Source organism: Solanum lycopersicum, chromosome 12 (genome assembly GCF_036512215.1).
Source record: "Solanum lycopersicum chromosome 12, SLM_r2.1".
NCBI lineage: Eukaryota > Viridiplantae > Streptophyta > Magnoliopsida > Solanales > Solanaceae > Solanum > Solanum lycopersicum.
This window is the reverse complement of record NC_090811.1, coordinates 13,274,329-13,296,253: the sequence shown is the minus strand read 5'-3', so window position 1 is coordinate 13,296,253 and position 21,925 is coordinate 13,274,329. Positions and strand designations below refer to the sequence as shown.

Here is a 21,925-nt window from a genome sequence, read left to right as displayed (position 1 = left end):
CTTGTGTCACTTTGCTTACTGACAATAGATTGTACTTGAATTCTCAAATATTGACCACAATTGAGATAACACATCTTGGATAAATAAAATAAGACTCTATATGAGTGACATTTGACACTTCACCATTAGCAAATACATTAATTTTGAATCCTTAGTTCTTATCACAGATTCCTTTGTGAGCATATCAATTTTTGACGCCATATGATTTTTAGCGCATGTATTTATAATTTATGCTTCACCATTTGTTCTATTTAAGCATCTGCAATATTTGATTATATTGATCTCTAGTGAAGGTACGCCCTTGAAGTTGTCTAGCACTTTCATCCTCCTCATTGATGTTAGGTAGTAGCTGATCAACTGCCTGCTTACCCTAAGATGATGCTAATACAGTAGTATTGAAACCACAGTTAAACCTACTATATGCGGATCCATACAATGCAGCACTGTATGAATCTTTTCTTGCACAACTTTGATTACTCATGGCCGTTTGGTTACTGGTTAGAGTTATGCATTAGTTATGTTGAGTTCAGTTATGCAGGTTTTAGTTTTAGTTATGCATGTATTAGTTAGATTATGTAGCATTTAGTTATGTTAAGTTTAATTATGCGGGTATTAACTACACGAATATTGTTATGTAAGTATTATTTAGTTATGTAGAGATTATAATACAAGAATTATTAACTATTGAATATTAAACTTGTTGTAAATTATTAATATATTTTATTTAAAAATAATAATACATGCAAATAAAATGTGGAATATATTGAATAATATATAATGCTAATATTTGATTAGCATATGTACCGACAAAAAATATATAATCATGTTTTTAATATTAAAAAATGTTTATATTTGTATAAATAAATAAAATCTGTTAGTATATAAAAGAAAATAAAAATAGTCTATATATATATATATATATAAAATAGGAAAACAATAAAGTTTCCAATTAATTTTTTAAAAAAAAGAAATGAAAATGGTCTATATATAAAAAGAAATAAAAACAACAAAACATATATGGGAAAACATTAAAGTTTCCAATTAAAAAAAATAAATTAATAGAGTAAATATGTAATTTATCATTTTAATACATGTATAACTATTATCCATATAACTTATTCCACCTTCTACCCTGCATAACTTTATACATAGATTCCATCATAAGTTATGTTGATATTAATTATGCAGGACTACAAAAAATGTAACCAAACACCATAAAAATTAATACATGAATAACTTTTATACAACATTTAAAATTCTTACCGACCAAACATGGTATAAGTTATGTTGACTTTTATACGTAACACAAAACTTCTACCAAAACATACTAAAGCTAATGCAACTTTTAATACATGTATAAGATATCTCTTATATAATAACCAAACGACCCCTCACCACATTATAAGTAGCATTACCTTTTTAACTACATACCTTTTTCTCTTATTTGAAATCAAGAAGATTACCAATCAATTTATAGATATGATCTTTAGTGTGATCTGCATATGGAGAGAAATCACAAACAAGACCAAAGTTCTTTTTGAACTTGTTACTACTTTGTCCAGTATAGGAACCACAAATCCTTGTATACATTGCCAAAGGATCAACACCAATTGAACTTATAGAGTTCATACCCATACTTGTACTACCTGAAGTAGCAGGCCTTTGACGCGTATTACTAACAAGCATAACATATGACTGATATATACCAGGAACATAACTCATTAGAAGAATATGACTTCTTGCCTGAATATAAGATTCATTCAAACCTATAAGAAATTGATAGAGTTTTTTCCTATTTAAATGATCAATAAATTAAACCTCATGACCTTTCACAATTACAACAAGAAGATAGAAACTAAGGCCCGGAACTCATCCCATAAATTCTTAAGTTTGGTGTAATATTAGATACAAAATCATATTACCTTGCTGCAGAGTTGCAGTTTGTTAATGCAAGCTAAAATCTCTTGACTCATATGTATGATCAAACCTTTCTGTTAAATCACTCCAAACACTTTGAGCACAAAAAGAAAAATATACACCTCCTAACAAGCTCTTAGACATAGAGTTCAAAATCCATGAGAGAACTATGACATTAACCCTCTTCCATTGACCCCTTAGCCCTGGGCGTACATAATTTTATTTTACAAGATCCATCTATCAACCCTATTTCATTTTGACAAAGCAAGGCTATTCTAATTGATCTGCTCCGTAGAGTATAATTTTCAGTTCTAAGAAGTTGAAATGATATAAGATTGACACCACTAATATAAGCAGGAATTAAGGACAATGGATGATTATAATTAATACCTTGGCCCTTATGCATTTTAGGGATGAAATTCACATTTCTAGGATATCCACCATTGTTGAGTATTGATGGACTCACATGACCACTATTGGTAACCCCTAGAACCTTTTAATCTACTTCATGAGCACTATTTGTCCACATTTATGCTATATCTCTTCTTTAAAGTTAGAGTTTATTTTTTGGTCTCCACAGACCATCAAAGTCTTCAATATATTTTTAGTCAGAGAGATCTAAACTTGAGGCAACACATATGGCTTGACCAATGAATGACTATCACAATCTTATATAATCTTGGAAGGACAATGTGTTGGTCGATGCTTTGAGTGGGAAGACTTTAACAGGGGATGTCTTGCTGCTATTAGTGTGGAAGAGAGATAATTGGATAGAGATGTTCAAAGTTAGCCAACAGTCTTGTCTGACTATAGATTTTTGAGGAGACATATGACTTGATTGTTTTTATTGAGGCTCGTTCTTCCTTAGTTGAGCAGATTTGTGAGCGCCAGTTTGATGACGACAAGCTATTTCTCATTCTAGACCAGGTGATGACAGGGGAAGCCAGAGAGGTTGTCCTTGATTCTAATAGTGTATTGCGAATTGGAGGCAGAATTTGTGTGCCCCAAGGTAGGCGAGTTGATTTCACTAATTCTTGAGAAGGCCCATTGTTCCCGATATTCCATTAATATAATGCGACAAAGATGTATGATGATCTGAGCCAACACTATTGGTGGGTGGTATGAAGAAGGATACTGAAGTGTTTCGAGGTATTTGAATTGTCAATAGGTTAAGTGTGAGCACCAATGACTTATAGGTTTATCTCAAACGACACCTATTCCTACTTGGAAGCGGGAATGAATTCCTATGGACTTGTTATGGGACTACCTACCATAGTGGGTGGTTATAACATCCATTTGGGTGGTTTTCGATAGGTTGACCAAGTCCACCCATTTCATCCAGTTCGGGTAAAGTATACGATAAAGAAGTTTGCCAAGCTTTACATCAGCAAGATCGTTCGACTTCATGGGTCCTGGTTTCTATTTTCAATGATCGAGGTTTGTTATTCACTTCCCATATTTGGATGGATTCGAAGCATGGTTTGGGTACTCAATTAGATAAATGTACAACTTTTCACCCTCAGATAGATGGTGAGTCCAAGCGATGGATTTAAGTGTTGGAGGACATGCTACGAGCTTGTGTGATTGATTTTGGTGCTAGATGAGATCAACATTTACCCTTAATAGAGTTCTCCTATAACAACAATTATCATTCCAGATGACCCATTTTTAGGAGTTGTATGGTAGACAGTGTAGATCTCCGATCGGATGGTTAGATTTATTTTAGATGGATCCAATAGATATAGACTTGCATAGAGATTCTATGGATAAGTTTTGTATGATCCATGATAGACTATTGACAACCTTAGAGTCGACATAAGAGTTATGTAGATTGGAGAGTTCGAGCTCTAGTTTTCATAAAGGGTGATCACATTTGGATCCGAGTGTCATCCATGAGGACGCACCTTAGGTTCATTGGACACTTTGACATTTTGAGTCCTATTAGAGAGGTGGCCTATAAATTGGCCTTGTCTCCTAGTTTGTTAGTCATGCATCTCATGTTTCATATTTCCATGCTTTGAAAGTACATCCAGGATGAGTCCATGTAATTTCACTTTATTTAATTGAGTTGGGTCCATACTTATCATTTAAGGAGAAGCCTATAACCATTTTCGATAGCCAGTCCGAAAGCTTAGAACCAAGGAGATCACTTCAGTGAAGGTGCACTAGAAGCATCGTTCAGTTAGTGAGGTGACTTGGGAGACCGAGTCAAGTATGTGTGCCAGATATCCTTATCTTTTTTAAGCTTGAACTATTTTTTTTAATCATGTTCAAGAGAAAACATGGTTTTTAGTGGTGGATAATGTTATGACTTGGTCGGTCATTTTTAGAATGTTTCGTGAACTTACTCTTTTTCCCTCCCAATATTAAACCCAAGTCTTCTACGATTGAGTTTTAAAAAGTGGGTTTTGAAATTTGAGTTACAAGTTAAGAATTTGGTAAGTTTTGAGTTTGAAAGTCTAAGTTGTTAAGAAAATAATTTTTTGGTGTCTTTTAGAGTTTTGAGTGTAGGAATTGATTTTCAATAATTTCATATGTCCTAGAATGTGAAATCTGATTTGTGTGAGTTATTAGATTCAAATTCCGAGTCCTTTTGAGGATTTGAGGCCCTAAGACCATCTCCAATCAACCTCTATTTTACTCTCCATTCTCTATATTTGGAGAGTAAAATAGAGAATGGATACTCCAATCCATCTCTATATCACTCTCTATTCTTCAAACATAGAGAGGTGAATAGTAGTTCTCTAAATTTGGAGAACTACTATTTACACTCTCTATTTTACCTTTTTTGACTATTTTATTACTATTTCTATTACTTTCTAATTAACATATTATTTTACATATAATGCCATTAATTAAATATCTAATATTCATACTTCTTTTTAAATGTAATATAATATTTTTAAAAATATATTATTTAATATAGATAACTTTCATCCCAAATTAATAGTATTGTAATTTTTCCTAATTTTCATCAATGATATAATTTGATTTTATTATTAATTTTCACTATAAAGAATAAATACAAATAAAATGATATTATGAAAATTTTAGTTTAAAAATAAAATACATAATATGATAATTTAAGTACAACATAATAATACAATCCATAGTGTTATAATTTAAATACAAGATAAAATATAATACATAACATAATAATTAATTTGGAATGAAGCAAGAATCATGCCGAAAAGATGTTGAACGTGCATTTAGAGTTTTACAATCACGTTTCGCAAGTATTATAGGATTGTCACGTTTTTGAGGAAATGAAGTGCTACATGAATCATAACTACATGTATTATGATGCACAACATGATAATTGAGGATAAACATGATCTTAATGTACCAATTCAAGATGTAGTAGAGGTTCTAACTCCAACGACGGAAATGCTGGTAGATGAAAATCTCCGATTTGAACAATTTTTAGCTATACATAAAAAATTAAGGACAATAATGCTCACGTTGAACTCCCTATGCATTAATAGAGCATTTATAGAAGCAACGTAATATTTCAAAAATTGAATATTTATGTATTGTATTTCAATAGCTTATTTTCTTGAAATTTAAGTTATTTAAAAATTTACAATAAAATATCAATTTATATTAAATAAAAAATTTGAAAAAATAAAATGTTACATCACATGAAAATTATGTAACGTAATTATTGGAAAAAGAAATAAGGGATTTATATTATGAAATAAGAAAATAAGAATGAAATAGAAATAATAATAATATTGAGGAGAGAGAAAGAGAAAAACAAATATTTCGTGGTAACACCCCGTGAGTAAACTTCCACGGCGGTGGGGTATATATATATATATATATATTAATAAATTAGAGTATTTTTGGTTAAACCGCGTAAACAATTAATATATGATAGTACATCAAATATTAATCAGACTCCACAACCTAACACACCTCTCTTTCTTGAGCAAGCCGAAAACACATGTGTGAACTAGTATTTGCAACTTCAAATCCATTACACTTTGTTTTGATCATTGTTACCCATTGTTTCGTAATTTATTGTCTTGTATTGTACTCGATCTATTGTACTGTATTGTATGGTAGATACAATGTTTGGTTAGACTATATTGCTTGTTGTTGTTTAATAACATTTTAATTATTTGATTTGATTGTATCGTACTGTATTGCAATTTATAATTTTACTAAAATATCCTTAATTATTTTCAGGTATGAGCTTTGGCTAGATTTAAATAATTAAGATAAAGAGAAAAAAAGTATTTTGAAATATTATGTAAATATATAATTGGAAAAAGAAATTAAGTAACAATAGGAACACACCAAATCGTTTGTTCCATAAAATAGGGGTTTTCGTTGTTACGTAACAATGAAATTTAACAATATAATACAACATATTTTAAGTACCAATCAAAATAAACATTGTAGGTATCGTAACGATACAATAAAATATAATGGATAAAATTGATACAAACATAGTGTTAGATTAAACCACAACCACTTGACGGAATCACCGTTAAACTACATCTAAACTATCAACAAAGAAGACCCAACAATAATATCAACTCATATTTGCTAAATCACACCCCAAGAATGGAGTTTTTAGCCACACATCAAGAAATAAGAAATTATAGCTTCATTGATGTTGAAATCAAATGGTATAGGAAAAAAAGTCTTGATTTAAGCAAAGAAAGAAGAATCAAAGAGACCCACTTCAAAATCGAAGGAGAAGAGACCCTTTCTTCTTCAAGTCTTCTAAAAACCTTCTTCAATCTTGAGAGAAAAATGAAAAACTAAAGTTAAAGTCTAAAAACTTGAATAATGTTCATACTCTCTATTTAATAACTAAAACTAGTATTTATAGTTTTCAAATTTTGTTCTGCGATGGATCATTCGGCGAGGTTAGTCGAGGTTGCTGAATGACTCGGCAACCTGCCTATCTTCTAGTTCATCGCCTTTTTGTGCTTGCTCACAACATCTTCAAGTCTGTACCATTTGGCAGTATAGTACTGCTTCACAGAACTATTCGGTGGAGCAGCGAGTGCTCCTTTATCCACCGATTTGATTCTCTTCCTTCAAGGCTCAGCGCGCTGAACAAATGGCGAAATATTTACCTTTGGCGATGCGCCAAGTTTACTTGGCTATGCTTAGACTTTAGTTTCCTTGTTCTTTTTAGATTTTTTGTTCCTTTTCACACCATAGTGTCCATGCTTTCCTTGAAACTTTAAATACTTGAAACTTGATAGTTTTTATTAGATATTGAGATAAAACAAGCATTAGAGAACACTATTTCTATTAAAATATAGCCCTAAATGAGTCCAATTTGTTGACTCATCAGGTACTAATGTTGTTTTAGCCTTTATAGCATGAGTTAGTCTCTTGTGTTTTTCACATAAGGAGGCCTGGTATTCGTATTTTGACGATTCCATTGAGTCTAGAACCTTGAGTAATTTAGTTACATAATGTGTATGGGGGTTATGAATGAATCCCTAAGTCATTTTGATGTTTACGAGTTGCCTGAGTTTTGTAACCTTTGCTTTTGCAATAGGCCTTCCACTTAAGAGAACTTCTCTTAAGAGAAGGTTGATCACTTAAGTGAGTGTTGTAATTTTCGAAGGGTTCGCTTTAGCGAAGCCAGGTTCCTCAAAGCAAGACCCCCTGTTTTTGTGGGGTTCGCTTAAGTAAGCCTATGATTACTTATGCAACATCAGAGAGGGTTTTGACCTTCAAGTTTTGGGGTTTAAGTCCCATTCACCTTTTTGAGTTTTGGGAGCTTTGGGGTGGCGATTTGGATCATATTTTAATGGGAAATTGCTTGGGTCACGATTTTTAATTCTAAATATTAAATTAAGCATTATTATTTATGTATTTAGTGTTTAAATCAAGATTCCAGAATAAGAAATTTGGGGTTGCCTTCAATAACCCAAGAACATAGAAAAATGGTGATTTTGAAATAGTTTTGATCCCCTTTTCGAAATGATTTTCACTATTAAGTTTTTGAAGACTTAAAGGTCATTTTAAGTAATTTTTCTCGGATTCAAACCTCCATTTTGAATTTGTTTTTAGAGTTGATTGAATCAATTCTATATATACTTGATGTGGGAATTGTTGTTTCAAATTAGTTATTGTGAATACTTAATTACTGTAGATTGTGTGTCTTTGTAAGTGATTTTAAAGGGGAAGAGTCAACTCTTGGAGATATTGTTGATTGATTTAAGTCAAGTGACTTTCTAAACCATATTTTCTAGTAGAATTCATGTACTTCTTTCGTTATTTGTGTGTTGGGAGTAACATAGATAAGACGAAGGGTTTAAATTTTCAAATTGTTAGATCTAAATGAATAAAAAAGGTTGAAATAAAATGTCTATGTGTTGAACATGATGATAGGAATTGCCTTATTGTGACCCTTGTTGATTGATTGATGAATGCTTTAAAGCATGAATGTTGACTTGAGTTGTATGAATTGTTATCTCTTTTGTGTGGTCTGATATTCATTTGGTGCATTGATTTTGAACACTGTGATCAGAAATGTGATGATTAATAATGTCAAGGTCTTTTTCAGTGATTGTTATGTTGCCGAGGTCTTTGCGGTGTGTGATATAATGTTGAGGTGTTTGCCAGCGAGTGTTGTGATACTGAGGTCATCAGGCTAGTCATTCGATGTAAAGCTTATGGAAAATGATTCTGAATAGTGATTTGATGTAAATTCGATGAGAAATGGTTCCAGATATTGATTTGCTATAAAGTCGATGGGAAATGGTTCTGCCTTGTGATATTGTACCGATAGGAAATGGTCCCGACTTGTAATATTGTAACCATGGGAAATGGTTTCAAAAAGTGATTGATCATTATATCTTAGTGTTTGTTTACTTATTAATTGTGATTGATTGACTTGTGCATGTAACTAAACTACTTGATTACGAGATTTACTTAGTTGATAAATCTGCTTGTTGAATTGTAAAGGTTGAATTATGAATATTGGGCCTTGTGAGCCATATATTGTAGAATTTCTAGGTTGGACTGATTTCAGTGCGGGTTGTAGTTGGAGTAGGTTTCTTGCTGGTATCGTATTGTTGTTACTCACCCCTTACTTCTACACATGTGTAGGTTCTGAGCCCGGACCTGTGTGAATTTCTTCTTCTTCTCTTTACAATCGAGGCTCGTTGAATGATTTGAGAGGTAGCTTCTTGGCATTCCGTCAGACTCTTTTCCTTTTCTTAAAGCTTTGTTATAATTGAGAATCCAAGATTGTGACTTGTATTTATCTTTTAAAATTTTGTATTTTTATTAATTGCTTTTACACGTGACAACCAGATTTTGAGTTATTGTTTAGAATGAATAAATTTTCCGCCTTTGTCTTGCTCTTGTTTTATATTTTTGGATTTCATTAATTTTCTTTGGGTTGAAGCTGACTTGTCTTGATCGAAAAAGAAAAGTGTCATTAGATCCATTTTTGGGACTTAACAATAACACTTGTTTATAAGTGAAATGAAAATTGTATAATCATAAACTTGGGCCCAATTTACTTTTTGCACTTCCTTATATAATTGGACTAAAAGCAATATAAAATGTATGACAACTATGCCTCCTCAATAATTTACTGATACATACACGTGTTCATTACATGTAAATCTAACTCTCCTATAAGTACAATATATTAGTTTTTCCACTTTGTTTTGGTTTTTCTTCTTTCTTCACTCCTCTGATTGTTTTCTTCTTACAATGTTTGTTTCTTATTGTTGCTATATTTGTACATTACGTGTTGAACGAGGCATGTTTTTTCATGTTACATTTCCCATTTTTGAAATTGGAGTTTGAAATATTTCTAATAGTGAAAGTTTTGATACTCGTAAATGAATAATGACACCTAAGACAAAAACCTACATATTGCTTCCTCTTTGACCTATCTTTGTTTCTCTGTTTGATTCAATGACACACTCAATTACCTCTTCATGAGCATTTGGCTCTTTTGGTAACTGAATTTTAAAATTCATGTATTTTATGGACTGATATTTTTGTAAATTTTATAACAACTAATGACATTGAGAACAACTTGATGGTTGTGTGAACGAAATTTTCAATGTCAATAATGCACTTATATTGTCGTTATTTTGATTACCTTTAATATTAGTTACGCTCTATAGTGGAGTTGAAAAAAGTAGTAATATTAATTTACTTTATCTAATACTAACAAAAGCAAACAATATATTCTAATTAATGATTTAACAAATAAGAAATAGTCGGGTTTGAATTAGAGGCGATGAGATTTATGAAAATCAAGATGTGGAAGATGAAGAGTAGTCTTGAGAATATCATCAACTTATTTAAGTTTGATCTCTTTAAGGCTTTTAGATGATATGTTCACATAATTGGTAACATCCCACCTTAGAAAGAGCTAAATTGGAAATAGCCAAATCTGAAATTTTGCAAATTTTGCTTAAGTTATGAGTTTTCGGTCAAGTTCAAACGACAATAACTTTAAATATAGGATAAATTTTGTGGCCCAGAAGATATCAAATGTAAGTTCATAGAATCTTATTTCCAATGCCACCGAGTCTTATATGTTTCGAGCTCGTATGAGGGAGATATGTGATATGCTCAAACTTACTTCTCAAATAAGAAGTAAAGCGGTCGTGTCAAGTAAATAACCCAACTAGTGAGGTTGGGATCGCTCCCACGAGGAAAATAGTTTAGACTTAACTTCAATCTATTATTACTATTGTTCGGTCAATTACTTCCTTTGAAAGCAAAAACAATAAAAGGGGGTTTTCTATTTCTAAAAATGAATCTAACTAGCGAAATTGAAAGAGACACTTAACAACTTCAAATGTTGGAGTTTAATCAATTAATCAAAGTAACTAGGGTTTACGTGTTCCCCACAGGTTCATAACTTGATAATTCTAACTATAACAATTCTTTCCTAGTATCTTGCATGCAAAGTGATAAGTTATGTATTTCTAAATCCTTGGTCCGACATCTAGAAAATTTCACTCCGCACCTTGGTCCGGCTACGTGTGTTGCTATCCTAACCCTTATCTTTACCTCATATTCTGCATCGTATTCGATATTTGACTAAGTTATTACCTCGTACCAATCAATACTAGCCTATTAGATAGTGTACACTAAATCTATGTTGATAATTCTTTTCCTATTATCTACCTCCTTGGTCCGGCAAGTAGCATTAAGGCGAGATCTAACATTGGCCATCCGTTAAAAAAACTTCTAAGTGAAAGAATTAATAATACATGCAATACACTATTCTAGAATTGTTATTTTAGTTAGGTTTTACCTCATTATTTGCCTATGGATCCCACAACCCTAGTTATGGAGTTTAGTTACCCATAGTCATAATCACAATATTCAAATATATGATATAAGAATTTATGTACTTACTTCAATGAGAAAGAGTAAAATCTGAAAGTTCGCTTGATTAATCAACAAAAATCACCAACAATCACTTAGAAGAATCTTAAAGTAATCAAGAATCTCACAAAAAGTCTAATGATAATCAAAGGCCTAACCAAATAATCCAGAGTCTAACCTAATAATACAGAGTCTAACCTAATAATACAGAGTCTAACCCCAAAAACGAGATTTTTTGAACTATTTATAGAAAATAAAAACCTAAGTAAACAAGGATTCTATTTTATGGAAATCTGTCAAAACGCGGCTGGGTCGACAGACCTCGTGACGGATCGTCATGGTCACGACGGACCGTCACGGACTCCGTCGTCCCATAGTTGTGCAATTTCTTCTGTTGCTCTCTTCATTACCCTTGACGGCAAGTAGGACGGATCTTCACAGGCACAACGGTCCGTCGAGGGTCTTCGTTCCAAACACTTAAACTCTTGGAATATGGGTACTAGGACTACTTCTCTGAAATTCATGATGAACCTGCCAGGACGGACCGTCACAGACATGACGGACCGTCATGGACTCCGTAACACCACACTTGTTCAGACTTCCCGATCTTCCTTTAGAAGCTGCACTACGCTGCCACCTACGGACCGTCACAAGCATGGAAGACCGTTACAAGCTCTGGAGGTGGTCTCTTCTACATTTCTTCGCTCAAAAACCTCCACATCCATCTATGGACAGATTTCCTGCAAATAAGGAGAAACTTATATAAAAATTAGCACAAAAAGGCTTGCAAATAAGGATAAACTTGTATAAAAATTAGAACAAAAAGGCTTATGGACACACTAAACTTAAGAAAAAAGTATTAATAATACCGTGAAACCACGGTATATCAACATGCATGTATGAAGTCAGCATGTTGAGTTTAGGAAAGTTACCCATATTAGTGAGAGGTATTTTGGTCTTTTTCTTACCCCATTAGATTAATACAAATTTAGTAAATATTTTGGTTCAAATCTGACTTGGATCAGTTTTACAAATACTAATTTACGTTTAGGGTTTTGAGAGGAGTTCAAGAAGAGGAAAATTGGACAAAAGGAAGAAAGAACGAAATCTCTTGCAAATCGATGTATTTTTTTGTTAAATCGAGGTATGTGAGTTTTCATAATGTTAGGTTTGTTCACCCACATGTCAATCATGTTATTTTAATGAAATTTTGTTCTTAAGATGAAGGATTTGGTGTTTTTGAGAAGTTCTTGAGTTTTAGCCATTATTGAAAGTCTTTGAGTTCTTGAGGTATGAGTTTTGCGAATGAGTTGAGTTCCTTGATAGATTTTTATATTGGTTCATTGAGATTATTCTGGGTTTATGAATTTTCGTGAATTTGGTCGATAGAAACTGCATTGGGTATGAGTTGAGTTGTGTTTAGGAGAGGAAGAAAACATCGGGCAAATAATTGCACCCAGGTCTTTGATGCATAGACACTTAAGTTTTCAGTCTTTAAATAGACGCAGAGAAAATAAAGAGTCCTATGTCTCAATAATATTTATGTGACCAAAAATGAAATTGTATATCCGTATCGGTCCAGTGTTATTTAACTTGGGTCTGCTCTCGTTTTTTTGTACAACTATCTTAACCTTCCTAAATCATTCAGAGGTCTAACATTTCAAAGCATAACCCTCGAATTCCTAATTCCACTTCAAGGTAGAGTTAAGAGTAAAGTCTTGAGAGTATTTTGAGAACTCTTTTGCAAATCCTCTTTAAAGAACTCTTTTTACGACTTGATCATTTGAGTTGAGGAAGAGTAAAGTTGAAATTCATTTTCTTTAAAATGATATATGGTAAATAAGTAGTCCAAGAGAAATGTTTTTATATTTAAGCAAAGTGGAAACACCGATTTCTAAATGAGTTGATGAGCAATTTTGAGTACTATATCTTTTAAGAGGAACCTTTTGAGTAATAATCTCAAAAGTTTAGGAAGAGTAAATGTTTTCTTTAAAACATAATGAGCTAAGTTATATTTTGGGAGTATTATTGACAAACCGATATGGGGGAGAATTCTAACAACTCACAACCTCCATAAACCATGTAGTCTAACTGAGTAGAAGGGTCATACTTTAAATGATTCTTTATTATTTTTAAGAATGCACTAGTGGATCCACTAAACTGAGGAGCTCTATACCCCTTAAGGTATACAACAGTTTTGGCAGCGTGGACGAGATGTTGTATCATCACATAGCTCACAGTGATGGTTGTCGATCAGAGATTCTCCCAAACAGAGTTTATTTGTATTTTTGCATACAAACTGAGATACATTGTATTTTTCAATACATTGAGTTGTTATCTTCTGTTCTAAAAGATTTTCTTTATATCACAATATTGTTTTTGTTTTTATATTAAAAAGAGTTGAGTTGAGATAAAGTAAGTATTTTCTTCAGTTAAAAATTAAGCTTATGTCATGTTTAGATTTTCCCCCACATGCTCGTACATTCTATGTTCTGAAGTCATTTGGCATGCATCTTTTAATATGCAGATACAGGTAACCAGGATCAACATCGAACACTTGGGTAAGTCTTCTTCTAAGAGTTAAAAAAGACTAAGGGTTTTCTTGGGGCCATCAATGGTTCTCGAGTGCCTGTCACGCCCAAAGTGTAGGCTCGGGGCAGGACATACTTCAACAAGTAAATCATTAAGCGTCATCTTCGAATTTCTAAAACTCTTTTCCCTGCTAAGAAAAAATGTGTAAGGGATTTGTTATATTAAATAAATTCTCCTTTATAGTACTTTGTTTATGTGTTTTATTAGTGTCACGATCCAAAAAAGAATGTGATGGCATTCTTCTCTTTCTAGCAAGTCAAGTCAGCCTCAACCTAATGAAACAAAATAAATGTGGAAAGATAAGACAAAAACAATAGAAGAGCGGAAAACTTACTAAAACCAATATTAAATGTTCAAACCACAAATACATAAGTGTGGCATTAAGAAATAAGCACGTCTCAAGTCTTTTTTTCTCAAAATGAACAAAACATAAATAAAAGAACGAGAGATGACAAGTAGTTACTGCTCAAAAGTTCTTTGACAAGCCTCAGAGATGGGAGAAAAAGAGAAATCACAAGGTACCGCACTCGAAACCTACAAAAGTGCAGAAGAAAGGAGTGAGTACCAATCAACACGGTACCCAATAAGCAACCTAATAAAAATCCAACTACCTAAAACATTTAATACTTTTTTCATCCCAACTGAACCTCCTTAAACTACAACCTGAACAAAATTTAGCCTAACCTAACGATTTTACGATACACAACTCATAAGGCTGACTAATAATAGTTCAATAGTCAACAATCCAATAATCAACAACCAACATGTATCAAGTAACCCAATCTCAATGTCAAGTGGATCAATCACAAGTAACAAATACATCAATCTCAGATAACAAGTAGGTCAAACATAAGTATCAAAATGCATCAAATCACAATAATCATACTCTTGCTAGAATCATTTTCATTCTGCACAATATCACTAGCCAAAATATTTTTCATCGACTTTATATCATTTCACTAGACAGAAGCATTTTTCATCGGCTTTATATCATATCACTAGATGACCGTTTCCCAACCAATTTATATCACTAACTGAAATCATTTTATTTGGTACACCTTTCGGCTTACATGGCACACCCCGTGCCTCCAGTAATTGAGGCATGTGGGAGATATTTTAATGTCACACAAGCCAAAAAGGTGTACAAAATTATATATATAAAAAATCAGGGGCAGGGGGGCTAATAGGACCTTAATTTAGTTAAGGTGTGTCTCTAAGATTTTGTCATAGTATAGGGGATAGCTGTACCTCATCCCCCCTATATATATATATATATCACACACACACACACACAGAGAGAGAGAGAGAGAGAGAGAGAGAAAGAGAGAGAGAGAGAAAGAGAGAGACTTACACACACGCACGCACGCACGCATGCATGCACGCACGCGCACACACACACACATACACACACGCACACACGCACACATACATACATGCATACATACACCCACACAAAGAATAAAGTAGATCCAAGATTTTTTTTAAATTCTTTTTTTTTCTATAATCCCCCACCCCAAACCGCCACCCCGATAATCTATTTTTTTAATATAATTTTGATTCTAATTTTGTGTTCACTCGATTTTATATATGTGTAACTGCATACATTATCCGACTCAGCAAAATTAATGAAACATAAATTTAGTCAAATTAGGATAAGAAGAAGGGTCTTCTGACACATCCCTTCTTCTACAAATAGTAAATAAGTATTGACCAAATATCCAAATATCGTGATTCTTTTTCTAAAAGACTAAATAGAGACCTTCTAAAAATGAAAAATTAGTATTAACCAAATATCGTAAAAAAAATTTCCAAAAGAGCCACCTTCTACAAATAATAAATAAGTATTAACCAAATATCCAAATATTTTGGTTTATTTTTCTAAAAGAGCTAAAGCTATATTTCAATCTTATCTTATTAATTTCATCTTTATCTATCTTAAAAACTACTTTTATTTTCTCAATTTAATTATCTATAAATAGTCGTTGATATTTCAATCCTCAAACTACATTACTTCTCAACTATTGTTGTTTTAGTTTTCTTTATTTTTTGTCCTACAAAGATTTTCTAATATCCATTTTCATATAAACATGACTTTTTCACATGATATGAAAAGTTGTCGAGATATAAATCCTCTGGCACCATTTTCGACAATCAATAGTGCTCAAATGGCGGTATGCTGTCTTCTAATTATTATTTTTCTCTTCTAATTGAGATTACTCTTTCAGTAATTTGTTTTTTACTTAAGTTGTTTGGGATTTTTTCAAAAAAAGCTTTATGAGATCATTATTTTTTTAATGTGGGAAATAAGAGATAGCTCCTAATATAGATTCAAAACTTTAACATGTTTTCTCAATTGCAGAATGACGTTGACGCTTTAAAAGTAGCGGAAAAATTGACCGATGAGAAGAAGAAAAGATCAATCTTTCGTAATGTTAGCTTTTGAATTGAACCTTCTAAAGGTGAAGCTAACTATTGCACAATTTATAAACCACAAAAGGTTAGTTCAGATCCCGCAGAAGAACGAATTAGTGATCCTTACTGGCTTAATCATAAATACAAGGAGATGCTACATGAATGGGTAGCTGAAAGGAGACAACGTGAAAGTGGAGCATTTGACATGGTAAATATAATTTTTGTGTGATATAATTTTTTATATGAATGTTGAAAATTTCTAGTTTCCTCAAGTATGTACACAAATGCATTATGTTTTGTAAAATTACCTAAATACACATCTTATTTTACCACAGTCTTTAAAATTTCTTAGCATTTGATTTTTCTTTTCAAAAGTCTCCTCTTGGATACATCACTCTCCTACGTATTTGAATGTCTAGCTGATGTATTCAAAAGTCTAGTGATGGATTCGGACGTCCTATCCCCTCTGCCTCTTTGATACATCCCTCCCCTCTTGGATACATCTCTCACCTATGTATGCAAATGTCTAGTGATATATTCGGAAGTCGAGTGATGTATCCGAAAGTCTAGTAATGTATCTGAGATCCATAAATTTTAAGGAACTTTTGTAATTTGAAAAAGAGTGGGGAAATAATGTAATTAACTCTTCACACTATGTGACTTAAGTAAATTATACTTTATACATATCTCTCTCTATTTAACTCTCTATGTTTGGTGTTCAAAAGGAAGGTCTAAAATTTACCCCAACCTACATTATATTATCGCTCATTTTCTCAACTTCTCAAATTTATTTTGTGTGTGTTAGGCGATAATCAATTTTTTTCCTTTGTTTCATATTATTATCAAGACTTATGTAGTGTTCTATATTGTATGATTTTCTTTAATTATTAAAAAATTATCCAGCTTGATCTTATCCTAAGGACCAATAAATATCTAACCAAATGATAAATCAAGAAAATGAGAGCATGTGAATATCATCACTTTCTAATGTATTAATAATTACTATAAATAAGCTCAACAATTATCTTATTGGATTGCAGTATTACACTCACAAGGACAAAGGTTGCAAGTATCAATCAATTGTGCAGGTAAGAAATTATATATTCGAAGGTTTTGATAAGCTGAAGATGGAAGTGGATCAAGAAACTAATGAAGTAAGAGAGGTAAGCTCTTACATTATATCCCTTCTTGTTGAATAATAACTATTTATTTGGCCAAGTTTTAGAAAAGATAAAAGATCTAATACATATAGACACACACACACACTAAATTGTCCTTATAAACCAAAGGTTGGAGTTGTTAAGAAATGCTCCAAGAAAAGAAAAGGAGAATGTTCCATCTTGAAGAGGGAGACTGCAACAAAGAAACAGAAAATCAACAACTATGATACGAGGGAGGTAAAAAAGTTTCTTGGTGAAGCAAGGAACAACCTTTTGAATAGGTATTTCAAATACAAAAACAAGGTAAGTTTATGTTACGATAGCTTTTAGGCAACTTTATTTTTATATTTTTGTACTTTAACAATTCTACTTTTTAAATGAAAGGATATTGGAATGTCAAAAGAAGAATCCTCCAAAAAATCAAAAATAGAATCGTCAATCTTGGGAGGAAAGACTGAAACAAAGGACCAAATAAGAAAATTCATAGCAAAGGAAAATTACAAGAAGGAATATTTCCCGAACAATCTAAATTGGTGTTGGGATCACAACGTTCAAAACGATGACTGCAACGAAGGATGGAGAGATATTGGAGACTATAATTTAGTTTTGTTAGTTGAAACTATTTGTTCCCAAAGTGCTTGATGAATTTCTTGAAAGAAATCACTTTAAGTTTGTTCTATCCATGGGTTTTTGAAAACAAGATCTTAGTTGATATATTTTGCTATATTATAGTAATTATGTTTGTTCGGATGACTATAACAGTTGTTTCAACAACTTCAGTGGTGAATCCTCATATTCGGAGGACAACAGACATGAGCTTGTCCGAACAACTCAACTCAGTTAGAGCTTTTTAAATATAGTAGTAGAATCAATTTTTTTTGGATTATTGAGTTTATCTCTGAGTTATCACTAAACTCTTAGTATATTTTATATATTCATATTAATTGGGTTTCTCCCCACTCCAGATAGCCACTGTTTTAGCTTCTTCATAGTTCATTTATATTTAATTATTTTTTGGTATGCTTATGATATGTTGGGTACATGGTTAGGTTGGGTCACTCGTGATCCTTGGTCCCGTATTATGTCAAGAGGTAGTTTCCTGTATATATTCATCTATCTAGCTACATATGTTTATTGTTAGATGGAAGGTCTCAAAATTACCTCCAACATGTATGAATCTATGTAATGCGCCGAATTGGGATTTACTAACTACTAATATCGTGAATCCTCCATTTTAATATATTATCACTTGTTTTATCTTTTCTTTTTACTAAAAAAAAGAATCACAACATTTGTATTGTGTGTGCAAGGTGATAACTAAACCTATTTTCTTATTACAAATTGGAATGAGATGAAGTCGTAACTACTAAACTAAAAGAATATTAACATAGTCAAAACATATTTTGGATTTTATATATTGTATATTTTTCTTAGTTATTTAAAATTATATATAGCTACAATTTATCCTAACGACCAACGGATCTCTAACCAATGATATATACAGAAAATGAGAGCTAGTAATATTATTACTTTGTAATGTGTGCAGTTTGAACTTTGTAAAATCATATATGTAGATGGTTCTTAACAAAAATATTTATTGGATTGCGGTATTACTATTATAAGAGTAAACAATGTTCTACTGTGAAGGTAATAAAATATGTATTCAGGGGTTTATCAAAGCTTGAAGTTGATCAAGAAATCGTTGAAGTAAAAGAGGTAAGCCTTTACATTATTTGAATTTTGTTGGACTACTATAGCTTGTTTGACCAAGTTTATTTTAAAGAAATGATTACCTAGACTTTCCTTGCATATATGAAAAAAGTGATTTTCAAAATCACCTCCTAAAGTATACAACACTAACTTTTATTATCACGTTAATTAGGCGCCAAGAAACATATAACTAAATTGTTGTTATTAATCCATATCTTGGAGTTTTTGAAACATGCTCCATGGAAAGGAAAGGGTAATATTCTATCTTGAGGAGGAAGTCTACAACAAAGAAACACAAAAGGAACAACTTTTACAAGAGCAAGGTGAAATTTTTTCTTGCAGATGCAAGGATTAACATGAATTGGGGTTGGCAAAGTTCATCACGAGGTTCATGGATTCGAAAACAAATTGTGGGGCCTTGTTGGCGATGACGGTGATGGATTTAGTGAAGGTGGATTTTGTGCAAATAGTGGTGGCAACGAAGGAGGGAGAGGCTTGGTAGAATTTTAATATCTTAACATTTGTTTTTCATATTATATTAGATTTTTAAGTAAAAGTACTTGATGAATTTATTGAAAGATACTTTGTGTTTTGTACTATCAATAAGATTGTTTTTTTTGGATACGTGATCTTAACTTTCTGTATTTTCTAGGTTACAATATGTAAGATTCAGCAAAACTTTGTTTCTTTTAATTGTGTATGTCAAATCTAAATCTCAACAATTTGAAAAGGAGTGAGGAAAAATACATGAATTTACTCTATCAAATTGAAAGAAAGCAAACCTCAAATGACAAATACTTTTATTCAGCAGTCAAATTCCTTCCAGTCGCACAATTAATACATGATAAATGGATTGAGGCAAATATGTTGCTAACTTTTACGAACAATCATTTTCTCAAGGATATAACATAGTGGACAATGTTTTATTGGTAAGTAAATAGGGTTATTATTAATTTTTTAGTTTGTGATAAGTAAAAAAGATATTATCCTCAAAATTTATAACTCAATTTATAGGGTTCATACATAAATGAACAAGAATGATTCAACTCAAGAATTAGGAACTCGATAACTCAAAATGAACTCATCTCAAGACTACCTAAATCTAGGGGTAGAATTCTGTTAGGTAGTTGAGCCTGATTAATTTTAGGCTTTCCTATTTATTCTCTATTTTAGGCTTTCCTATTTATTCTCTATTTATTCTCTGTAACCAAAAATACTCTAATTTATTAATATAAATATACCTCACCGCCGTGGAAGTTTACTCACGGGGTGTTACCATGAAATATTGGGTTTTCTCTTTCTCTCTCCAGATCTCTCATCTCTTTCTCTTGAAAGTTCTTGTGTTCTTCATTCATCTAGTGTGTGTGCGTGAATTCGATCCTAACAACTGGTATCAGAAGTAAGGAGATTCAACACGATCACTGAAGATGGATAATTCGAAGTTTGGAATCGAGAAGTTTGATGGATCCAATTTCAGTTTCTAGAAGATGCAGATTGAAGATTATCTGTACCAGAAATATCTTCACGAACTGTTGACCGGGGTGAAGCCGGAATCCATGACAGAGGAGAGGTGGAAACTCAAGGATTTCCAGACTCTAGGGTTGATTCGGTTGACTTTGTCAAGAAACATGGCGTTGAACATCGTGAAGGAGAAGACTACGTCCGGTCTGTTGAAGGCACTGTCAAACATGTATGAAAAACCATCGGCTATGAACAAGGTATATTTGATGCGTAGATTGTTCAATTTACAGATGTCTGAGAATGGATCCATTTCTGATCATATAAACGACTTCAATATGATTGTGAGTCAACTCAATTATGTGGATATTAATTTCGAAGATGAAATTAAGGCGTTGATTTTGATGTCATCTCTGCCCGAGTCTTAGGATACTGTTATTTCTACGATTAGCAGTTCCCTTGGATCTGAGAAACTGAAGTTTGATGAAATCCGTGATGTTATTCTTAGCAAAATTATTCGCAAATGAGAAGTGGAAGATTCATCGGGCAGTGCTCTCAGCGTTGATCGAAGGGGGAGAAATAAGACGAAAGTCCAAAATCAACATGGTCGATCAAAATCAAAGAATCAAGGAAAATCCCTGAACAGATCAAACGTGACCTGTTGGAACTGTGGAGAAAAAGGGCACTTTCGGACGAACTGTACAATGCCAAAGAAGAAACAAAAATCAGAAATTTGGAGATGACAATGATTCTGTAAATTCAGTAGAGGACATTGGGGATGCTCTAATCCTTAGTGTGAACAGCCCGGTTGAATCATGGATTTTGGATTCTGGTGCATCTTTTCATTCTTCTCCAAGCAAGGAGTTGTTTCAAAATTTCAAATCTGGAAATTTTGGAAATGTATATCTTGCTGACAATAAAGTCTTAGAGATTGAAATAAGGAAGGATGTTTGCATAAAGACCACCGCGGGAAACCAGTTGACATTGTAGGATGTCAGATATATTCCTGGGATCAAGAAATATCTGATCTCTGTTGGTCAGTTGGATAGCACGGGATATGCAGCAGAGTTTGGGAAAGGTTCGTGGAAGATCATGAAAGGTGCTATGGTAGTAGCTCATGGGACCAAATCTGGAACCTTGTACACCACTGCAGGGTGTATAAACATGGCGGCTGTTGCTGAAGGTGCTTTCGGTTCATGTCTGTGGCACAACAGACTTGGACACATGAGTGCTAAAGGAATGAAGATACTGGTTGCAAAAGAAGCATTAGAGTGTTTGAAGTCTGTTGATATGGGTCTTTGCGAGAGCTGTGTTATGGGCAAACAGAAAAGAGT

The 21,925-nt window shown here is 32.7% G+C and overlaps 1 long non-coding RNA gene across 1 annotated transcript; it reads left to right on the top strand.

Moving 5' to 3' along the window:
• Window positions 1-15,879: 15,879 nt before the first annotated feature.
• On the top strand, window positions 15,880-18,387 carry LOC109119147 (uncharacterized). The gene is made up of 3 exons (XR_011213320.1): window positions 15,880-16,022; window positions 16,211-16,471; window positions 17,304-18,387. It is a non-coding gene; the product is annotated as an uncharacterized lncRNA (long non-coding RNA).
• The last annotated feature ends 3,538 nt before the right edge of the window (window positions 18,388-21,925 follow it).